The following is a 23,605-nucleotide window of genomic DNA, read 5'->3' as shown; positions in this document are numbered from 1 at the left end:
GCACTATGTCTTAAGGTTCTCGAAGCACAACTACGCTGCAGTTCAACAAAACTTTATCTTAAATCTATTAGACTCTTTTCTCAATCCACTGGCCTATTTTGCCCAAGTGACTATTCTTCAGAATTAGTCAAACATGATTCTGTTCTCAGTCCATATACAATCAAGTCAATAGTTAGCAATTAGGACCTGAAGTAATTACTGAATTTACACTCTTTTTCTAGTCAAACAGTGCCTACCATAAGCTGCAAAACAAAGTTGCAATCTGTAAAGGGCCCTTGTAGTACAGCAGTAGTGTCCCTACATTGATTTTATATTAAAAAATAGTTTCCTTGTCAAAAGACAACAAGGCTAATTAAACACTCTGCTGGATCAGTTAAGTGCTCACAGAAAAGGAGTGAAATCTATGGCATGATTTTCTTTCAACAAGGATCCATTCCAAAATGGGTAGCCTCTGTACGAACTGAACCATCAAGGAAGTTCCTTTCAGTTTGAAATAAACTTTGTTCAGATCCCACAATATGTTCCAATGTTCGAGTTCAATTGTAAAGAGTTTCAGAGCAGTAGTGCACAGTGTATTTTACCCAATTATTTAATAACTTGAAACAACATCAAAATTTGTTCTGACAGAACTAATGTATTTTTCCAAAGTAGATAGTGGGTTGAGGAAACCGTTTGAAGTGTACCTTGAATATTTCTTGGAGAAAATAATTCTAATAAGATTAGGGAGTAGAAAATACATGCCAAAGTGTGCAAATAGAAAAAGTTTCTTGTAATATTATAATGGTCAAAAGTTGTTAACATGGTTTAAAGGGTTGAATTAATAATAAAGATTAGTTTAATTAGCATTACAGGTTGAGTATAAACCTCTTGGAAATTACATCTTTTCGAAGGGATGTATTAAATTATTGAGAATACTTGTACTGGAGAAGCAAATGTGTGATTTTAGAATGAGAAAGATTGCATTGAGCTGACGAAGGACAATCTGTTTACTTTGGGGAATACGAGGTGATGGGGTATCAGGAAAAAGTCTTTTGCCCTTCCTGTACCACTGCAAGTATTGAGAGACTTCAGTCTCCTAATGGTTATGGCTATTGGTTTCACTCATATTTTCAGCTTCAATCTGATCATGGCCTCATGTTACATACGCACCCGCCTATGATCTGCTACTCCGCACGGAGCCTCACGGTGGAAGTCTGGCCTTCAATTGTCTTTGTTATTGAACCCCTTCCCCTTCTGTCAGACTGTGTCATAGTTGGCAATCAACAACCACTGCACCACACACAGACATCGTGTACTCGTCCAAAAGATATTTGGAACCTGGAAGACCTGGTCGCATGGCCAACCCCAATAACCCATCTACCCAAATCTCCAAATACCACCTGCCCTACAGGTGACAGGCTTCTTTTTTCAGTCAGTGAAGGATGAGGGTGTCGCTGGCTAGACCAACATTTACTGCACAACCCTAATTGCCCAGAGGGCAGTTAAGAGTCAACCTCTGGGTCTGAAGTCACATGCAGGCCAGACTAGGTAAGGATGGCAGGTTTCCTTAACTAAAGGATATTAGTGAATCAGACGGGTGTTTTTTTAACAACAATCCACAATGGTTTCATGCTGATCATTAGACTCTTACTTCCAGATTTTTACTAAATTTAAATTCTGCCACCAAGTGTGATTCAAGCCTGTGTCTCCAGAACATTACCTGGGTCTCTAGATTAAGAGTTCAGCAATAATACCACTAGGCCCTCACCTGCCCTCAAGAGAGCAGATCACTATCATCCCATCAAATAAGAGTGGAAGCAAGTCATCTTTGTGTCTGAGGGACTACCTAAGAAATGGCGTGACCTGCCCGATGATAGAACTGTAGAATCATACAATACAGAAGAGACATTTCAGCCCATCGAGTCTGTGCTCTAAATTACACACTACCTACACTAGCTCCACTTTCCCACAATAGGTCATGACACAAAGTAAAAGAAAATCAGCCCTCACCATACATGACAGCATTTTAGATCAAATGTACTACGATTCAAGATGTTCAGAGCAAAACTATACATTCCAGAAGCCAAGCGAACACCAGGAGTAAACAGATGCCAATTCACTTCCAGCTAAGTGCAAGATTTAGGGTAGAATCTAGTTTCTTTTGGATTTTCCCCCCATTTGTTGAGATTCACATTTTCTGATGGATGAATAAGAGAATGATTCTCTCTCGCACTCATCCTATCCCCAGCTGAAGGAGCTGTGCCTAGAAGGGTTTCTGAGCTACCCTAGCACTGCCACCCACCCTGTTCGAATCAAACCTCAAAGTTATTCATGCCAGTTGGTATTAATAACGCTACAGATCTTTCGAAGGGGCCAGGCTTTAACCATTCTGCATCATTAATCCTTAGAATGGATTGATTTTGCCCAATGGCAGAACAGCTGCCTTTTGAACTGAAGATATTTACAACCTGACCATTGTTTAGGCCTCAAAAGATCTTAAATGAAATAGTTATAGGTCTTGAAGCTACTGGCAGCCCACCATCAGCCTAAAAAAACCCCGCAAATTTAGATTCGGATTATTCTTCTGTATTACTGAGAATGTAGGGTTCTGAACCAATGCACTAAATGCCAACAGAGCTGGATCATTAGAATTTCAAGCCCATAAAATCTTCAACATATTAAAGCGAGAGGAATATTTTCAAAATTAGATTAACTTCAGATAATCATCTCACTAAAGTTTCATTCTGTTGTGCCTGTGGAACTGGAATTATTGAGCTTTCTTCACTCCTGAGCTAATGTTAACGTTTCACTAGACACAGTGGGATGCTTTCAATCACTTCCTTATGGGTCAAATATTAATTCACACAGCCTAGCATGAGGTACTCACCATACACTTCACTTTCCAATTTAATCAGGATGGGAAGTTTTGTCTGCTTTGTGATGAAATGTTCGCAAACTACTTTCTGAGCATTTAGTTACTATTGACAATATCACACTGTAAAAGCAAGTTATATCCTGTTGTGGAAGGCTTCCATCTATGTTTTATTTTCTTAATAACATGAACCCATCAAAAGGTCATTTTGTCAGTTTTGAACCTGCCTATTACGCTGCCTGAGACTGCTGTTTTAGCCATTTAATCAACAGTTGGAATTCAGAAAGGTCGGACCCTCCTAGTGAGAAGGTTGCTGTGTACGTAATAAAACAAGGCAAAAAACGAGGCTAGTTATGCCCTTAGGAGCTGACAGCAAGATAAGTCATACCTACTGGAAGAGCCCTGTAGCCAGATGTGTGTATGTGTGTGCATGCGTGCATGTGTGTGTGTGTGTGTGTGTGCGTGTGTGTGTGTGCACGTGTGTCTCTGTGTGTGTAATTTATAACACAAATGCATGGATATTACAACTTACTTGTGCGCTGCTACCCAATGGGAAAGTTTGAGGTGATCTTGGCTCTGGACTTGGGGTGATAAAGGTTGAACAGTTTGTCTCTCATTCTGTAGAGAAGGTCTTCTCTGACTGGAAGCTCCATCGATGTGGGGTGAAGCATTTTGGCAAGGAAGCTAGAGAAGAGCAGTGGCATAATGGCATAGCCTTACACTTTGCTGAACACCGCTGCTCGGTTCGCAATAAACAACTGCACTTCCCAGTCGCAAACCATTTTAACTCCCCCTCCCATTCCTTAGACGACATGTCCATCCTGGGCCTCCTGCAGTGCCACAATGATGCCACCCGAAGGTTGCAGGAACAGCAACTCATATTCCACTTGGGAACCCTGCAGCCCAATGGTATCAATATGGATTCCACAAGCTTCAAAATCTCCCCTCCCCCCACTGCATCCCAAAACCAGCCCAGCTCATCCCCGCCACCCTAACCTGTTCTTCCCCTCACCTATCCCCTCCTCCCACCTCAAGCCACACCCCCATTTCCTACCTACTAACCTCATCCCACCCCCTTGACCTGTCTGTCCTCCCCGGACTGAGCTATCCTCTCCCCACTTCCCCATCTACTTTCACCTCTACTGGCTCCATCCCCACCTCTTTAACTTGTCTGTCTCCTGTCCACCTATCTTCTCCTCTATCCATCTTCGAGATGCCTCCCCCCTCTCCATATTAATTTCAGAACCCTCTCCCCGTCCCCCTATCTGATGAACGGATCTAGGCCTGAAACATCAGCTTTTATGCTCCTAAGATGCTGCTTGGCCTGCTGTATTCATCCAGCCCCACACTTTGTTATCTCGGATTCTCCAGCATCTGCAGTTCCTATTACCTCTCTTACACTAACCCAGTTTGTAAATGTATTGAATCTGTGGTGGATGTCGCAGCTTGCATGTTGCCGTGAAGCAGGCAACACATGGTGATGCATTCTGCTAAATCTGAGGAGGACACCTCATAATCCCTCCTGGGTGACAGAGTCAAAGACCTGTGTGAGTTCAAAGAAGGCCATGTGGAAATGATACTGCACTTTCCTTGTTCTTGCCTTGCTCTGAAGATCATGATCACTAAGCCTCTTGATAGACAGAATCTGAATGTGACTCCAGAAGGTGGAGAGGTAGCATCCTTGAGTTTACAAACCATCTCAAGCATCTCCAACAGGGCTAGGTGGAGGCCAAGCACAACTAACTGAAGGAGTGTATGAAAATGGACCGTCCCACTCACCCAACTCTCCAGACACCTTCCACAAAGTGTGCACATCCACATTGAACTGTTTAGTCATGTCAGAATCCACAGTTCTGGAGCGGAAGAAAGACATTCTCAGCACTGAGGAAGTGCCTAGGAAGAAGAAAGGATTTGTGCACCAACTGAGGATTCCCTTCATCATGTAAATTAGTATTTCCTGAGCAGATTGGTGGAGGTTATATGGGCTGTTCAGTTTGGTCTGTTCCCCACCCAGAAGCTCTACAAAAAAAGGCTTTTCAGTCCTGGATACAGTGCCCCAGAGGCTACACTTATCCAGGCAAGTGGGGAGTGCTCCATCACACTCCTGGCTTATGCCTTTTGAATGGTGGACAGGCTTTGGGAAGTCTAGTAGCTGAGTTGTTGTCTGCTATATTCCCAGCTTCTAAGCTTCTCTTCTATCCAAAGTATTAAGTATTTAGAATAGCGTTTCTGATCAATGGTGACTTTAGTGATATAGATAGTGGGGGATGTAGCAATGGCAACGCCATTGGATTTCAAGGAGAGATGGGTAAATTCTGTCTTATTGGAGAAGACTATTAACTGACACTTGTGTGTCATAAATGTTATTTGCTTTTTGTCAGCCCAAGCCTGGATGTTGCAGCTGTGTAAAACGTTAGTTAGGCCAAATTTGGATTATTGTGTGCTGTGCTGGTCACCACACTATAGGAAGAATGTGGAGGTGTTGGAGAAAGTGAAAAAGAGGTTTACCAGGAATTTCAGAGGTAATAGGAACTGCAGATGCTGGAGAATCCCAGATAACAAAGTGTGGATCTGGATGAACACAGCAGGCCAAGCAGCATCTTAGGAGGACAAAAGCTGACATTTCGGGCCTAGGCGCTGCATCAGAAAAGGGGGGATGGGGAGAGGGTTCTGAAATAAATAGGGAGAGAGGGGGAGGCGGATTGAGGATGGATAGAGGAGAAGTTAGGTGGAGAGGAGAGTATGGGTAGAGAGGTAGGGAGGGGATAGGTCAGTCCGGGGAGGACGGACAGATCAAGGGGACAGGATGAGGTTAGAAGGTAGGAAATGGAGGTGCGGCTTAAGGTGGGAGGAGGGGATAGGTGAGAGGAAGAACAGGTTAGGGAGGTAGGGATGAGCTGGGGTGGTTTTGGGATGCAGTGGGGGGAGGGGAGATTTTGAAGCTTGTGAAGTCCACATTGATTCCATTGGGCTGCAGGGTTCCCAAGCGGAATATGAGTTGCTGTTCCTTCAACCTTCGGGTGGCATCATTGTGGCACTGCAGGAGGCCCAGGATGGACATGTCGTCTAAGGAATGGGAGGGGGAGTTAAAATGTTTTCACTGGAGAGTTGGAGGGTGAAGTGTGTAAAATTATGAGACACATGGACAGGGTGGATGGTCGGAGTCTCTTTCTCAGGGTAGAAATGCCAAATACAAGGGGGCATAGGCTTAAGGTGAGAGGAATAAAGTTTAAAGGAAATGTGCAAGTTTTTTGTGCAGAGAATGGTAGATACCTGGAATGTCCTGCCAGGGCAGGTGGGAAAAGTAGGTACAATAGCAGTAGGGGGATGGACCTTGTGGAGTCAGATGAGATTAGTTTAGAATAGCGTCATGGTCAGTCCAGACATGGTGGACCAAAGGGCCTGATCCTGTGGTGTACTGGTCAATGTTCTATACTTCCTGTATCCTCTGTATAATTTACTGCATCTGTCTATCTATGAGAGTAGCCATTTTCTCAACAGAAGAGATCATTAGCTGAGGAGCCAGGGATATTCCTCGAATGACTACACATGGGAGCAAACGGCCTCTGTGAATTCTGACAGATTTTCAACTATTTCATACTTTTGCTCCAACATCTGCCACTTACGATGATGACTCCCAAAGTTGACACTCAACGTTTAGTTCTCTTCTCCAAACATTGCAGTGGCCACAGTTATAACTAGTTCTGTTAGCTGGATGGGTGGGGGGGTACACTAGAATGAAGTGTCAATGCCTCCTCCAATAGTTTCTGTTCTGAATTTTAATTGTACATTAATGTGAGACCCCTGCACATTCTAAAACTCACTCTGCAATGCACCAGAAGTTCACTGTGCTCACCAGTGGCCACTAGTATGCCAGAGCACATAAATATTGTAATGTGTAATGAGCAATTCTGTGAAGTAAATCACACTCCACGGCCTTCACATCCACCTTAGCCCCAGCGATGAACCATCCTGCTAAACCCTTTCCAACTCCAAAAATCTGTCTCCAGGAGCACTAATATTCCTCCCAGTGGCACAATCCCCTCCAGTTCATCTCTACTCCCTGGAATTGACAGCCCATTTCTCCTGCGAGGTCAGCATGTGGTGGTGTTTCTGAGCTCATAGTCTGTGCACATTTCCAAATCCAATGGCTCACCACTAGAAGATCCTATTACTAGAGGCTGCTCTCCCTCAGCATTGGCACCAATCAGCACAGACTGACCAGGGAGCACTGCTGTGTGGTAACTGTACATCACGCAGTGAATAATGGTGCCTTCTCAGTTCCATGGTCCTCAACCTCATGTCACATTGCAATGGCACCTTTTGTGGCATGCTGGACTACAGGATCAGTATCACAATGTCCACTCATGTCGCCAGCTCTTGGCAAGTCAATGAATTGCAAACAGCACTCCGGTCATGTCCATGCGGAGACCAATTAAGTTATTAACCTGCTGAGCCGACCACAAGCCACATCTTCCTGATGAGGCCCACTGACCACTTCTGTCCAATCAGTGGCAGAGACACCTCCAGCCATGTCCTTGCCACTTGGGATCATTAAACCTGAAGTCCGCTCTCCGTCTAGTGCCATCGATTCCTTGAAAGCAAGCCATGGGCACCCTTCCATCTTGGTTCTTTTCTGTCTGTTTTTGCAACCAGTGCTGCTGTCCCTTTAAATATGGCACCCATGTTTGAATTGCCAGGACTTCCTTTTCACATCAAACCCACCTTTCCCTGTTGTTGTCTGGTTTCTCTGCCAGCTGTTAGTTGGACAAGAGCCGCCAAATTCAGGTCTATGTGGTCTTTCCCAACCCGGGAGGATGATTTTGGTAAAAACACTCAGACTCCCACCATCCCAGGAACATTCAATATACTGTTGGTAGTGTTCTGTGAATAGGGTACAGAAACAGAGCTGTAACACAAGGAACTTTCTCTGGGGGAAGAGCTACACTGTAACAGGTGTCAGACAAACAGATTATTGTGTCATTTGAACTGGTTACATTTTTACAAAGAGCTTCTTCACTTAACGGTTTATCTCCTGTCCAAAATTCTTTGTACAGAATCACACTGTTCCTGCCAAGAAAAGACTTGAACTGTAAATGTCAAATTATATCAGCGATTTGTTTTCAGTTCCGGTTCATTTTCTTTTCCAAATGAATAAGAAGCTTTGTATCTACTTTCCTTAATGTAGCAAGTCATTTGTCACTGTCTTTCTACAACCTATAAAATCACTTAAAGCTGAAATTTATAAACAAGGCAAATCAGGCAATGTGTCTTCCGATGTGATTATAATTTGAACCAAATTATTTTATTTCAAGTTTAAGGGAAGCCTGCAATTGTGTCCAATTTTGGATACCACAATTTTGTGCAATTGAGATACCTGGATTTATACATTTGTTGGTGCAGTCTTCAGAACAATACTTGCATAAAATGGGGTCAAGCAGCCAAATTGCATGGATACTTCTTAAAATATTTGTTTTCCAACCAACAGTCATCAGCAGCAGACAGATAAGAAAGGAATACAGATGGTAGGAACTTCCAATGCTAGAGAATCTGAGATAACACAGTGTGAGGCTGGATGAACACAGCAGGCCAAGCAGCATTATAGGAACAGGAAAGCTGATGTTTGGGGCCTAAACCCTTCTTCAGTACCCCTTTGTCCTCCCCCGTTTCTGAAGAAGGGTCCCACCCCGAAACATCAAGCTTTCCTGCTCCTCTAATGCTGCTTGGCCTGCTGTGTCCATCCAGCCTCACACCGTGTTATCTCAGATAAGAAAGGAACACTGCTTGAATCTTTCACTACTGTTGAATAATTGCACTTCATAACTCTGTTATGGTTGTTCAAAATAATATCACTCAAGAATTAGATAACCTGGATGAACACAGCAGGCCAAGCGGCATCTTAGAAACACAAAAGCTAATGTTTTTGTGATGGCTAGGCCCTTCATCAGAAATGGGGGAGGGGAGAGGGTTCTGAAATAAATAGGGAGAGAGGGGAGGCAGACCAAAGGTGGAGAGAGGAGAAGATAGGTGGAGAGGAGACAGACAAGTTAAAGGGGCGGGAATGGAGTCAGTAAAGGTGAGTTTAGATGGGGAGGTAGGGAGGAGATAGGTCAGTCCAGGCAGGACGGACAGGTCAACAGGGTGGGATGAGGTTAGGCTTGAGGTGGGAGGAGTGGATAGGTGGGAGGAAGGACAGGTTAGGGAGGCGGGGATGAGCTGGGCTGGTTTTGGGATGCGGTAGGGGAAGGGGAGATTTTGAAGCTGGTGAAGTCCACATTGATAGCATTGGGCTGCAGGGTTCCAAAGCGGAATATGAGTTGCTGTTCCTGCAACCTTCGGGTGGCATCATTTTAGCACTGCAGGAGGCCCAGGATGGAAAGAACAGGAGAGGTCCTTTGCAGAACTGGGAGAGGGAGGCTCTGAGCTGAGATAGGTTTGACTGTGGTGCCAGGAGATGCCGGCGCATTGCTGCGAGTGTGTGTTCCAACAGTCGCAGAGAGGAATGCTTCTGAAGGATCTCAATGTTCTGAATGTAGATATTGTCACGGCTGGGGCCAAATTGGGAAGGCTTGAATGTGGACTGTAGTCCATTGGGGATGATCTGGTTCTGTAGGCAGGTACTAAGAAAGGTAATATGGCTGTAGTACCTGGTTTGAATTAGGGCGTGGTCAAGCAGTTTCACGGCCAAAGAGATTACAAGAGAGTTGCAGTGGGAGAGAGATCCACTGAGGCTTTTCTGGAGGGAGGAGGGTACCTTCTTCAAGGTAGGCATCCTTAGAAGAGGCTTCACAGTGGGGTTAAAATTGTTACCCATAGACTGCAGAAACAGCACCTCATATTCTGCCTGGGAACCCTGCAGCCCAATGGTATCCATGTGGAATTCACAAGCTTCAAAATCTCCCCCCTCCCCCACCGCATCCCAAAACCAGCCCAGATCATGCCCCCTCCCTAATCTGTCCTTCCTCCCACCTATCCCCTCCTCCCACCCCAAGCCCCACCCCCATTTCCTACCTACTAACCTCATCCCGCCCCCTTGACATGTCCGTCCTCCCTGGACTGACCTATCTCCTCCCTACCTCCACACATACACTCACCTTTACTGGCTCCATCCCTGCCTCTTTGACCTATCTGTCTCCTCTCCACTTATCTTCTCCTCTATCCATCTTCTATCTGCCTCCCCTTTTCTCTCTATTTACTTCAGAACACCCTTCGCGCCCCCCCGCTCCACCGCCATTTCTGAAGAAGGGTCTAGGCCCAAAACCTCAGCTTTCCTGCTCCTCTGATGCTGCTTGGCCTGCTGTGTTCATCCAGCTCTACACCTTCTTATCTCAGATCCTTCAGTATCTTCAGTTCCTATTATCTCACTCAAGGATGATCTGGACACAGCGAGCAGGAAGCCAGGGGTCCATCAAGAGGAAATACAACTTCCCTTTCATTGACTTCTTCATCTCGAGGAGACCAACAGCAGAGGTTGTGAAATCAGGAACAAAGCAACTCAGGTGCAGCGGGCCTCATATTAACAGACAACACAGTCTCAGATGATGAAGTGATGGAAACAACTGCCACATGCTCAGGCATCACATGGGCAAATGTCATGTTGTCAGACTCATGTCATGAAATTTCCAGGAATACCTCCAATCAGAACTGGCAACCAAGCACCACCCCCAGAAGCTGTCCCAATGCCAACAAAGCTGTGTTTTGCTTTAAGTTCATTTATGACATGGGTGTCATTGTCTGGGCCTAGTTGTTCTTGAGGAGGTGGTGATGAGTTGCCTTCTTGAACCACTGTGGTCCATATGCTGTAGGATGACCTACAATGCCCTCAGGGAGGGAATTACAGGATTTTGACCCAGCAGCACCAAAGGAACAATGATATATTTCCAAGTTAGGGTGGTGGGTGGTTTGGAGAGGAACCTGCAGGTGTTCCCATGTATCTGTTATCCTTGTCCTTTTCAACAGAAGAAGTTGTCAGTTTGGAATAGGCTGTCATAGGCACCTTGCTGAGTGAAAGTAGTGTGTTTTATAGGTGGCACACACTGCTGGCTGCTACTGCTAGTTGGTGAAAAAGGGAGTGAATGTTTAAGTTGATGGATGCAGTGCCAATCAAGCGATGCATTTTACAATATAATGCTGAAATATTTAAGTATTATTGGAGTTACACAATAATGCAAGCAAGAGTCTTCTGACTTATTCCTGATCTCTGCCTTGTGGATGGTAGACAAACAGTTGGATCAAAGGAGCTGAATTATGAACCACAGAATTATTAGTCTCTGGCCTGCTTCTGTATCCACAGTATGATTAGTCCAGTTCAGTTCCTGGTCAATGATAGCCCTCCACAATGTAGACAGTCTGGGATTCAGTGACAGAAATGCCACTGAATGTCAAGGGGCAATGGTTACACTTTCTCTTGTTAGAGATAGTCATTGTTTGGCATTTGCGTGGGGTGAATATTATTCATCACTTGTAGCCCAAGCCTGGAATTTGTCCAGAAGTTGGCACATATGGACGCAGAGTATATCAGTATCTGCGAAGTGCAAATGGTGCTAAACATTGAGCAATCAATGGCAAACATCCCCACTTCTGACCTTATGATGGAGGGAAGGTAATTTACAATACAGTTAAGGATGGTTTGACCTAGGACACTACCCTGAGGAACTCCTGAAGTGATGACTTTGGGACTGAGATGATTGGCCTCCAACAACTACAGGTTATTTGGGTTATGAATCCAATGAGCTGGAAAGTTTTCCCCCTGATTCCCACTAATGCCAGGTTTGCAAAAGCTCTTTAATGTTGCACTTGGTCAAACACTGCAATGTCAAGGGAAGTCACTTTCATCTTCCCTCTGGTGTTCAGTTCTTCTCTCCATGTTTAGACCAAGGCCACAATGAGCATAGGAGCTAAGTGGCCCTGGCAGAACCCACTAGGCATCACTGAGTAGGTTATTCTGTGGCAAATGTAGCTTAAGAGCACTGTCAACAATCCGTTCTGCCTTTTTGGTGATATTCAAAGTGGATTGACAGAGCTGTAACTGGTCAAATTGGATATTTTCTAAAAACAAAGAACTACGGATACTGGAGGTCTGAAACAAAAACAAAAATTGCTGGAGATATTCAGCAGACCTGGCAGCATCAGTGTAGAAAAAGCAGAGTTCAACTTCTGGGTCCAGTGACTCTTCAGTAGAACTGACTGTATTGAGGACAAGGGCCGTATATGCTGAGACACAGGGTAGGGGCTGACAGGGAACGAGAAGGAGCAAATGATAGATAAAGATGGAGTCCACAGAGAGAGACAGACGGTGGGGGGGGGGGGGGGGGGCGGAGAGAGAGAGAGAGAGAGAGAGAGAGAGAGAGAGGGAGAGAGAGAGAGAGAGATCTTTCCAGCCCACTATTATCCGATGCTTTGTCTGTACAACTCCTGTTCTCTCTCTCTGGACTCCATCTCCATCTATCACTTTTTCCTTCCTCCTCCTTGCAGCCCCCACCCATATCTCAACATATACTCCCTTGTTTCTTCACTATATTCAGTTCCGATGAAGGATCACTGGACCCAAAACATTAGCTCTGTTTCTCTCTCAACAGACCCTGCCAGACCTGCTAGGTTTCTTCAGCAATTTCAGTTTTTGTTTTCTACTTCTGGTGGAATCAGCGTATCTGGCAATTTTTCACATTGGTGCCAGTGCTGTAGCTGTACACCTCAGCCAGGTGTAGGACTAGTTCAAGCCTTCAGTTTAATGCCAGAATGTTGTCAATGCCCATGGTCTTTGCAGGATCCAGTACCTTCAGCCATTTCTTGCTATCATGTGGAGTGGATCAAATAGATTGAAGACTGGCATCTATAATGGTGTCGGCCTCAGAAGAAGGCAGACAAAGATTATCCATTGGCATTTCTGATTGAAGATGGATGCAAATGCTTCAACCTTACCTTTTTCAATGATGTGCTGGTATCCACTGTCATTGAGAATGGGGATGTTTGTGGAGCTTTCTTTTCCAGTGTGTTTTTTTCATTGTCTACCATCATTTACAGTGAAATGTGGCAGGACCGCAGAGCTTAGATCTGATCTCATGGTGTGGGGTCGCTTAATCCTGCCAATTTCATCCTGATTTCATCATTTGGCAGGTAAGTAGTCCTGTGTTGTAGCTTCATCAGGGTTGACACCACTCGTTGAGGTATGCTGGTGGTGCTCCTAGTATACCTACAAGCACTCTTCATTTAACTAGGATTGATGTCCTGGCTTGATGGTAACTGTGGATTGAGGAATACATCAGGGTATGATGTTGCAGATTGTGTTGAATTTCATTCTGTTGCGGTTGATTACCCACAGGACCTTATGCAAACCCATTTTGAGTTACCACATCTGTTCTAACCCTCTTCAATTTAGTTTTAGGTATTTTAGGTATTGCTTCATAACACAATGGAGGATGTACTGAATATAAAGGCTAGACTTCGGCTCCACAATGATTATAGAGTGGTCACTCCTACTGATACTGTCATAAAAATACATATGTGTTATGGGTAGATTAGTGAGGATAAGTTCAAGTAAGTTCTTTCCTCTTATTCATTCCCTCACCCGATGTCACAGTCAAGGAGCTAAGTGCTTTCATACTCAGCTAGCTAAGTTAGTAGCTACCGAGTCATGGATTTGGGATAGCATAGACCAAGATTTATCTGGTAGCAGAATCAGCTGATAAGAGTTTGCAACTCTAAATGTTTGGACATTTTGTTTGGTGACTTTTTGTAATTTTGAAACTTCCTTTGTTGCATTTTCTTCCCGAATACCTCAGTGAGAATTAGAGTTGCAGATTTACCACAATAATCCAGCTGCAATGTCTGTACCACTTTTTCCATAAATAACAACGTCAGCCTTCCTGCTCCTCTGATGCTGCTTGGCCTGTTCATCCAGCTCCACACCTTGTCATCACATGGCATTGTCTGCTTTTAGGGAATTGCATCATAATGTCATAGAAATTCAAACAGCTCAGAGACGGTCCATTAAGTCTGCACTGATTCGTCTAATTTAGTTCCACTTTCCACCAGTTGGCCCAAAGCCTTGAATTCTATGACATTTCAAGTGCTCATTCATATACTTTTTAATTGTTGTGAGGTTTCCCATCTCTACTGCCTTCCCAGGTAGTACATCCCAGCTTCCCATCACACTCCAGGTTAAAAATGTTTTACCTCCTGCCATTCACCTTAAAATTATGCCCACTTGTTTTGATCTTTCAACTAAGGCTGCTTTCCATCTGGCTTTGTGCATGCCCCTCCTGTTCATATACACCTCATATCAGATCCCCCGGTCAGCCTTGTCGGCCCTAAAGAAATCAACCCTGAGCTTATTTCAGCCTGCCGTCATAGCTAAAATGTTCCAATGAGGTGACATGCTGGTGAATCTCCTCTGCACCCTCTCCAGTGAAATCATACCCTTCCTATAGTCCGGTGACCAGAACTGCACACAGTACTCCAGCCTAAACAAATCCCTATAAAGCTCCAACATAAACTCCCTGCCCTTGTAATCTATTTCACGATCGATAAAGGCAAGATATACCTTCTTAACTACACTATTAAGCTGTCCTTCCACCTTTAGCAACTTGTGGACAAGCACCCAAAACATTTCTGCTCATCTGAATTTCTGATTGACCAGCCATTTACCTGCAAAGCACTGTTAAAAGCAATGCTGTGCAAACAAATTTCTCTCCCCAACACACCCCTGCCACCCCACTCCCCTGCACTTCTTTCTGACTGGGCCAGTCTTACTGAATCAGTTTCAAACCTTGCGCAATCCAGAATCATATTGCGATTGGATGGAATTTCTGCTCTCTCAAGGTGGAGCAATATGAATGGAGGCCTAATGCTTCAAGATTTCCCACCACCATCAGACTTTGTGTGCTCAATTTCCACTTGGAACAGTCACTGAAAATGTGGACATTTGACTCGATTAACTACAATTCAAGAAAATCCATTATCTCATCAAACTTTGACCCAGAATGCTGTCTCAAGTAGCTTGAGGGCTTTCAACATTATTGTCTGCAGCATAACACTTATGACACTTCTGGAAAAACCTGGGACACTAGATGAACACAGATATTATGAGTTGCTGACATGCAACTGAATAATGATCAAATGCACTGTTGTAGCAAAGAAATCGAGCTCCTGGTGCCTGGATTGATTTACAGTGCCATGGAGCAATACTGTCCGAGATTCAAGAATGACTGCATTATGATCATCTAGACTCAATGCTCCAATGTGGATTGTTCCCACCAGGTGAGAAGAGATGGCCTGGCTCTTCTCAATTTGAGCCTCTCAGTTGGTCACAACAAAGGTTGAAGATCTTTCATCACGAGGCTAACTCTTTCTCTAATTGAAGTGCATTTCATTATTTTTACTGCAAGCAGTGAGAAGCCAATCACAAGCTTTCTCGAGTTAAGGAGAGGGCAAATGCATTACCTGGTAAGCCAATAAAAAAATGTAAGTTAATGATATCAAGTATGTGGTCTTCGTGAAGTGACTTGGATCCACAACATGCACAGGCACAGGCACAAAGTTAGAAGTGATAGTGTACAGTTTCAAAGGAAGAGAAAAGAATGGGCATTTATAGGCCTTCGTTGTAAATTTTTAACTTGAAGCTAGGGTTGGTTAGTTGGCTCCTCCGGTGTGGTTAGCAAACAGAGTCATAGTCATAGAGTCATACAGCATGGAAACAGACCCTTCGGTCCAACTCGTCCATTCCAACCAAGTTTCCCAATAATTAGTCCCATTTCCATGCAGTTGGCCTATATCCTTCTTAACCTTTGCTGTTCATGTACTCGTCCAAATGTCTCTTAGCTGTTGTAACTGTACCTGCCTCTACAACTTCCTCTGGGAGCTCATTCCACATATGAACCACCCTCTGTGTGAAAATGTTGCCCTGCGGGTCCCTTTTAAATCTTTTCCTCTCACCTTAAAAATAGCCCTCTAGTTTTGAATTCCCCTACCCTGGGGAAAAGACCTTTGCTATTCACCTTATCTATGCCCCTCATGATTTTATAAACTTCTACAAGGTTACCCCTCAACCTCCAATCCAGTGAAAAAGGCTTTGACTTATCCAACCTCTCCCTATAAATCCAGTCCTGGTAACCTCATTGTAGGTCTTTTCCGAACACTCTCCAATTTAATAAAATCCTTCCTTTAGCATGGCAGCTAGAATTGTACATAATACTCCAAAAGTGGCCTCACCAATGTCCTGTACAACTTCAACTTGACATCCCAACTCCTATACTCAATGGTCTGAGCAATGAAGGCAAGTGTTCCAAACTCCTTCTTTACCACAATGACAGAATATTATCTGAATGGTGGTAGTTTAGGAAAAGGTGAGGTGCAACAAGACCTCAGTGTCATGGTGGAACAGTCACTGAAGGCTGGTATGCAGGTGCAGCAGGTAATGAGGAAAGCTAATGGCATGTCGACCTTCATAGCAAGAGAATTTGAGTATTGGAGTATCAATGATTGCTGCAGCTATACTGGGCCTCGGTGAGGCCACACCTTGAGTATTGTGCACAGTTTGGGTCTCCCAGTTGGAGGAGGGACATTCTTGCTACTGAGGGAGTCCAGAGAAGGCTCACCAGACTGATTCCCGGGATGGCAGGACTGACTTTTGAGGAAACACTGGATCGACTGGGCTTGAACTCACTGGAATTTGGAAGAATGAAAGGGGATCTCATAGAAACATACAAAATCCTGATAGAACTGGACAGGCTAGATGTAGAAAGAATGTTCCCAATGCCCAGAACTTTTTAAGGTTAAGGGGTAAACCATTCAGGACTGAGATGAGGGAGAAGTTCTTCACTCAAAGAGTTGTGAACCTGTGGGAATTCTCTCCCACAGGAAGCAGTTGGGACCAGTTTGTTAGATGTATTCAAGAGGGAGCTGGACTTGGCCCTTGCGGATAAAGGGATCAAGGGGTATGGGGAGAAAGCAGGAATGGAGTATTGGGATTGCATGATCACCTATGATCATACTGAATGGTGGTGCAGGCTCAAGGGGCCGAAGTGCCCACTCTTGCACCTAATTTCTATGTTTCTATATTTCTATGTAAAGAGTCTTGCTTTTTGTAACTATATGCCTGGAGGGTAATTCAGTTGCTCTCTCACTTGCACCTTACAAGCTGATTTGAATTTCAAATAATTTACCTTGTCTCAATAAGTTTGAAAGTTTTCAAAACCATGTCTTCAAAAATAAAGGGGTAGAACTGCCTGACGTGATGAAGAGAGTCACGAAGCAAAAATAAGGCAACAGCAGAGGGGGTAAAACAAATTTGCGATGGTCTTTAAGAGCCATTTAGAAGTCTTTTTTAACTTGGAAATGTAACCCCTGTCTTGCTGACATCTTAACCATGTTTTCTGTCAACCATCAAAATAATTTTTTTTGAGTGACTCTTTTGAGGTTTTCTGGAGAGCTATTTTCTGATTTCCAGGGGTTTATTTTTCATTGTCACTAATGCCTTTATTAGGTATTGCCCTTTGCATTTCTGCTGAATGTTTCTCAGGGTTCCCTTCTTTGAATAGACAAGATGACACATGTATCAAATGGAACTACTTTATATTATCTAGCGACTAATCCGATCTCAAGCCAAGAATTAATCAGATCAAACCAACATGTTAGCCATATGTCCATGCTAGATTTAAAGTTTATTTTGCTAAGTAATAACTTTATTTAGCAATTCATGGCTTGTGCCTTTGTGGTTCAAAACCAGAACATGAAACATATGGAAAGTGGGGAACAGCAGCTTTGATTGAGGTGACAGTTTTCATTAGTGGCACATAGTTGTCTGTAATGCCTACGTATTTTATCAATTTCTTTTACTCTCCATGAAAAGAATTATGGCCCAGATATTCTGGTCTCTGGATAATCAGAGACACAACCTATCTGGAAGTTACATGAAATTTGAAAGAGGTGCAGGAATAGACCACTCGGCCCTTCAAGCCTGTTTTGCTATGCAAAAAGATTATGGCTGATCTGTTTGAGTTTCGAATTCCACTTTCCCATCTGCCCCCAGAATACTTTGATTCCCTTTTCTGCAGCTGCTTCCCAGCTATTGGTTCCAGATATGAGTCCAGCCAGCAGAGAGTTCCAACTCCCAATTTCCACTGACTTCAGTTTTGCTAGCATCCCTTGACGCCAAACTATGTCAAATGTTGTCTTGATGTCAAGGCCAGTCACTCTCACATCACCTCTAGAATTCAGCTATTTTGTCCACGTTGGGGCTGAGTAGCCTGAGCAGAATCCAAAGTGAACATCACTCCAACCAGCAGAGAGTTTTCTCCCGATTCCTGTTGACTCCTGTTTTGCTCGGGCTCTATGCTGTCACTTGCTGTGAAATGTAGCTTTGATACACTCTCAACTCACTTCTGGAGTTTGGCTCGTACAGGGGTAATTCTCCATATCCCTTTCATTCAGCTTGAGACTCCCCACTGGAAGAAGTGATAGCTACACTTTTTTGCCCTCCAGCCTGGGGCAGCAGTGCTTCTCGGCCAAGGACACGGTCACTGATTTCCTTTCTGAAGAAGGAGTTGGAAATCTGGGTGACCAAGGACAGTGATGAGATAAGCCTGTCTTTGACAGTTCAAAAAGAGTATTGACACGCTGGATCCAATTCCCAGTGAGGTTCGGTGAAGTACGCTCTTTTGTACTTATCCTTTCCAAACCACTCATTCAGCCTTCTCCGGTCCCCTCAACATATTCTGGAGTGAGACAACCCAACTGTGCACCATATCATATCGCTCAGGTCGAATACAATTGTCCTCCATAATGCCATCCATTTGTGGGTCTTCCGATGGCTGAAGAGGCCAATCCCGGATCCACAGATTCTACTGTAGTGTGGGCATTGGTGAGTGGTAACGGTGGTGGCTGGGCCTTCCTGATGTTCTGTCTCTCCTTATGCAAGAGTCACTTCTGTTCAGAGGCACAGCGGAGGTGTTTTTCGTGGCATATATCTCCCCGCGAGATGATGTTTTCCCAGTGATTCAGGCTTGTGGCCAAGTCCTCTCAGTTGTTGATGTTGATCTGGAATTTCATGAGGTTGGCCCGTTTGTTTTCTTTGAAGTGTTTCTTTTGGCCACCAGGAGCACACTGACCTTCCTTCAGCTGAGAGTACATGAAATGTTTCAGGAGGCATGAGTTGGGCATTCAGATGATATGGCCGGTCCATTGGACTTGCTGTTGAATTATGGTGGTGGTAATGCTGGCTATGTCGACCTCTTCCAAGACCCTGGTGTTAGCGTGCTTATCTTCCCAGACGATCCATAAGATTTTTCCTTGGAAACTCTGGGGGAATTGTTCCAATGCTTTAAGGTACCTACTCTAGGTAGTCCACGTTTCTGCTCCATATAGCAGTGTGGGAATGACGATGGCTTTGTAGACCAGAAGCTTGGTCTGAGCCTTCAGGTCATGGTCTTAAAATACCCACTTCCGAGCCTGACACTGGCTCCACTGGCACAGCTCCGACAGTATTGTATTTCTGCATCAGCATTGGTCTTGGAGGAGAGAGGGCTGCCGAGGTATGGGAAGTGATCCACATTTTCAAGGGGGTGGTTTTTAGCCTTTATTGTAGGACGGGTAGAGGTTTTGTTGGGTGGTGGTTGATGGAGTACAAGGCTAAAGCCTAGGAGCTTATATGCCTTGGCAAAGCCATCCAAGATGCACTGTAAATCTTCAGCAGAGTGTGCTGTAATGGCGTGGTTGTCAGCATATTGCAGCTCCAAGACGTAGGTGTTGGAGATCTTGCTCTTGGTCTTAAACCTATTAAGGTTGAATAGCCCGCAGCCTGTATGGGAAATGGTTTGTATTCCCTTGGGCAGGCTTTGGCCAGTGAGTTGGAGGCTGGTGGCAATGAAAACATGAACAGAATGAGTGTGATGATGCAGCCCCGCTTGACCCCCGTATCCATGGTGAAAGGCTCAGGCCCAATCCACGGTTCCTAAGCACTGTTGCAGATGTTGTCACACAGCAGCCTCAGCAGCCTGATGAATTTATCAGGGCAGCTGCATCATGAAAATATTCACCAGAGATCCTGGTGGTGAACTAAGTCAAAGGCCTTGGTTCAGTTGATGAAGGCCGTGTAAAGCAGTTGTTTCTGCTCCTGACATTTTTCTTGCAATTGAAATGCTGTAAAGATCATGTCTGTTGTGCCTCTGGATGGGCAGAAGCAACGTTACAATTCAGGGAGTGTTTCCTCAGATAACAGCAGAAATCTATTGGCAAGAACTTGTGCAAATACTTTGCCAGCTTTTGACAGAAGGGAGATGCCTCTGTAATTCCCATAGTCAGCCTTGTCATCCTTTCTGAATCTGATCATAATCACAGCATCCCTGAGCTCTGAAGGGAGCTCTTCTTTCAGCCAAGTCTTCAAGATCAAAGTATATATATGTTTCTGGAGCTGTGGGCCACTATCCTTTAGCATTGCTGCAGAAATCCCATCAGGACCAGCAACCTTGTTGTTTCCTGGTATCCTTATGATTCTCCCAAGTCACCTTGCATGAATCTCTGAGGGATTTGTTTAAAGATTTCCAATTTAACATTAGTATTATGGTTGAGGGGTTTTGGAAATGTTCTCTCCAGGGAGTGTTTACTGCCTTGTTAACCTTGAACAGTTTTTGTCCGTCTTTAGAGCATAGGAGGTTTACTGCCTTGGGGGTGCTGAACAACTCTCTTGTGTCATCAGCATCTATTAGTTGCTGGATTGCCAAAGCCTTATCAGTCAACTATTTGTTTTTGTGCTCTGTTACCCTCTTCTGGACATCAGCCTTAGCTTTTGGGCTTGTAGTTGATGGGATTATGCCAGTCGTAGAAGGCTGTCCTTTTCTTGGAGATGAGCTGTTCATGTTCCGCATCCCTCTCAACAAATCTGATGTTTTCTGGACTTGTATCCAAGGGTGTTATGCAGGTACTGAGAAGAGTTGATTTAAGCAGACTCCAGTGTTCTCCTATGTCCTCTGGGTATTGTTGAGGTAAGATTTTAGCAAACAAGGCCTGTAGATGTTGCATAGTGACTACGTCATCCAGGCTCTTGATATTGAATTTAGGCTGGTTCTGCTTCTTCTGAACCCTACTCTTTCTGTGTGATCTGATGGACACAGATAAGGCAGGGATCAGTCCAGCAGTCACCTGAGTCGACCATAGCCCTGGTGATATTCACTTCCTAATGGTCCCTGGAGTGAACAATGATATAATCCATACGATGCCATTGTTTCAAGTGTGAGTGCATCCAAGATGCTTTCAACTTGTTTTTCTGACAGAAGAGTGTGTTTGAAATGGTGAGGTTGTATTCACTGCATTTTGTGAGAAAAAGGACTCCATTGGAGTTGACGTTATCAATACTTTCCCGTCCTATGATGCCATTCTAAAGTTTGTGGTCTCAACCAACCCTGGTATCGAAGTCTCCAAGAAGAATAATCTTGTCCTCCTTGGGGTTGCTTGACAGTGTCTTTACTTCCTTCTCTGAGTCAAGGGTTGGAGCATAAGCTCTCCCAACTGTAGCCATTGATTGTTGGTGAGCATCGGGCAGATGGTCATGAGTCAGCCATTGAACCCCATAGGAAGTTTAGAGACACAACTGATGAGCTGGTTCTTAATTGCAAATCCAACACTGTGAATTCTGGGCTCACCAGCGGCCTTCCCTTTCAAAAAGAAGGTGTAACCACCTTTCAGTTCCTGCAGTTGCCCTTCATCTGCAAGGCAGGCTTCAGAAAGAGCAGCTAGGTCGATCTGGCATCTCTTCAGTTCTCTGGCTATGATCACAGTTTTTCTATCTGTTTTCTCTACTGTTAGCTGGGCCTATCAGGATTCTTGCATTCCTGGCTCCAAAGCTTATTATTTTTCATTTCTGACCACATATGGGTGAGCACTCTGGATGCGGTAATCTAGCCAGGAGTTTTGATGCAGGCTATTTTCAGGGCACTTCTCCCAGGCCCCCACACCCACTACTGGGGTGAGCACAGAGAATTCTTGCAGGCCTGTTCAGTTGTGGGAGCAGTATCCGAAATGTTCTATCCGTCTCACCCAGGAGCAGGATGACTGAATCCAACACCCACCACCTAACGTGTCAGATTGTGACGACAGGCTTTCTGCTCCCTCCACTGCTAACTGATCACTGGAGGACTTTTGCCTGGGATGTGATTAGGACTGGTACCCCTTGGGAGGACAGACGTGAAGTCATTTAACATGGAGAGCCTGCTGCACAGACAGTCACCACATGGACCTTGGCAGATATAGGTCAAAGGCCAGTGGCATGGAGAGTATAATAACTGGCGAGCCTTCCCTGTTACTGCTTTCACTCACCTTCACAACTATTGTGATGCTGTAATTTAAGTTTAGCTATCATCCTCCAACTGCTCTGCCATTGAGGTCCTCATGGACTGCACTTTCTCTAGAATCTCCCCCTTGATCTTACCATCATGGGTGACCCTGCCAGGAGCCACACTCCAGACATTTTAGCTCTCGGGTTCCGAGGTAAGCACAAGCCTGTCCACCACCAGAAGGTGGCAATCCTCGGAGAGGAGCCTTGCACTAACTCCCTGTTGTCACCAACTAGATCCAGACAGTTCTCTCTCTATCTCATACCAGGCTCAGCCCTTGACTGTTCAGATCTTCTCACCTTCAAGAGCAATGTCTTTCTTGTTAACAAGGTGCCCGGGTACCATACATAAGTCCAGAAAAGTAGGTACATCTCTGGTTGAATTTCTGGGTTAATTTGCAATAAGTGGGCTCAGATGGTATCTTGCCCTGTAAGAATTTCCTCAAATGCCAAGCCAAAAATGACTATGGGTCCAGATGTACAAAGAGGGACTGGAAATTAAGGTAGTCAAAAGCTTTATCCATCACACACATAAAGGTGTCGGGGCCATTACAGAGAAATGATTGCTATGGGGAGATGACCTGGCTTGTATGGGGAAATGGCAAATCTGGGATTAGAGCAGTAAGTGATCTGGGATCAAGCGAGTGACACTGAGTGGGAACTCTGCTCCATGTGACTTTAGCAAGGCCTGATGTTATCTGATTGGAGACAACTGGCATCAGCCATCAGGAAGAGCAATGTTGCGAGAGAGTAAGGAAACAATCTAATTCCTTGTCACTTTAACAGTTCTAGGGCCCATATAGATTGATCCACCTTGAGCACATGGAGTAAGGTCAAAGATTCCTGTGGCCTGTCTGCTGACTTTGTTAATGTGCTGCACATTTGTCATCATGTAGGCTTTCCATGAATGCCCAGATAACTCATAATATATTCAAAGCCTGGAGGGTTTGAGTTATAGGGAAGGACTGGATAGACTGGGGCTTTTTCTTCACTGGGGCATTGGAAGCTGAGGGCTGACCTTATACAGGTTTATAAAATCAGGAGGGGCATAGATAGGGTGAATAACCAAGGTTTTCTTTCCCCAGGGTAGAGGAGTCCAAAACTAGAGGGCATAGGGTTTAGATGAGAAGGAGGAAAATTTAAAAAGAACAAAAACAAAGTTGCTGGTAAAGCTTAACCAGTCTGGCAGCATCTGTGAATGGAGAAACAGAGTTAATGTGCCAGTTCCAGTAACCCCTCCTCAGACCCGTTCTGAGGAAGGAGCACCAGACCCGAAACGTGAACTCTGTTTTTGCCTTCACAGATGCTGCCAGACCTGATGAGCTTTTCCAGCAACTTTGTTTTTGTTCCTGATTTACAGCATCTGCAACTCTTTCAGTTTTTATTTCATACTTAAAAGGAACCTGAGGGCTAGCCTTTTCATGCAGAGT

This window comes from Stegostoma tigrinum, chromosome 2 (assembly GCF_030684315.1).
Source record: "Stegostoma tigrinum isolate sSteTig4 chromosome 2, sSteTig4.hap1, whole genome shotgun sequence".
NCBI classification, from domain to species: domain Eukaryota; kingdom Metazoa; phylum Chordata; class Chondrichthyes; order Orectolobiformes; family Stegostomatidae; genus Stegostoma; species Stegostoma tigrinum.
The sequence above is the reverse complement of the archived record's forward strand: the minus strand, read 5'-3'. Positions refer to the sequence as shown.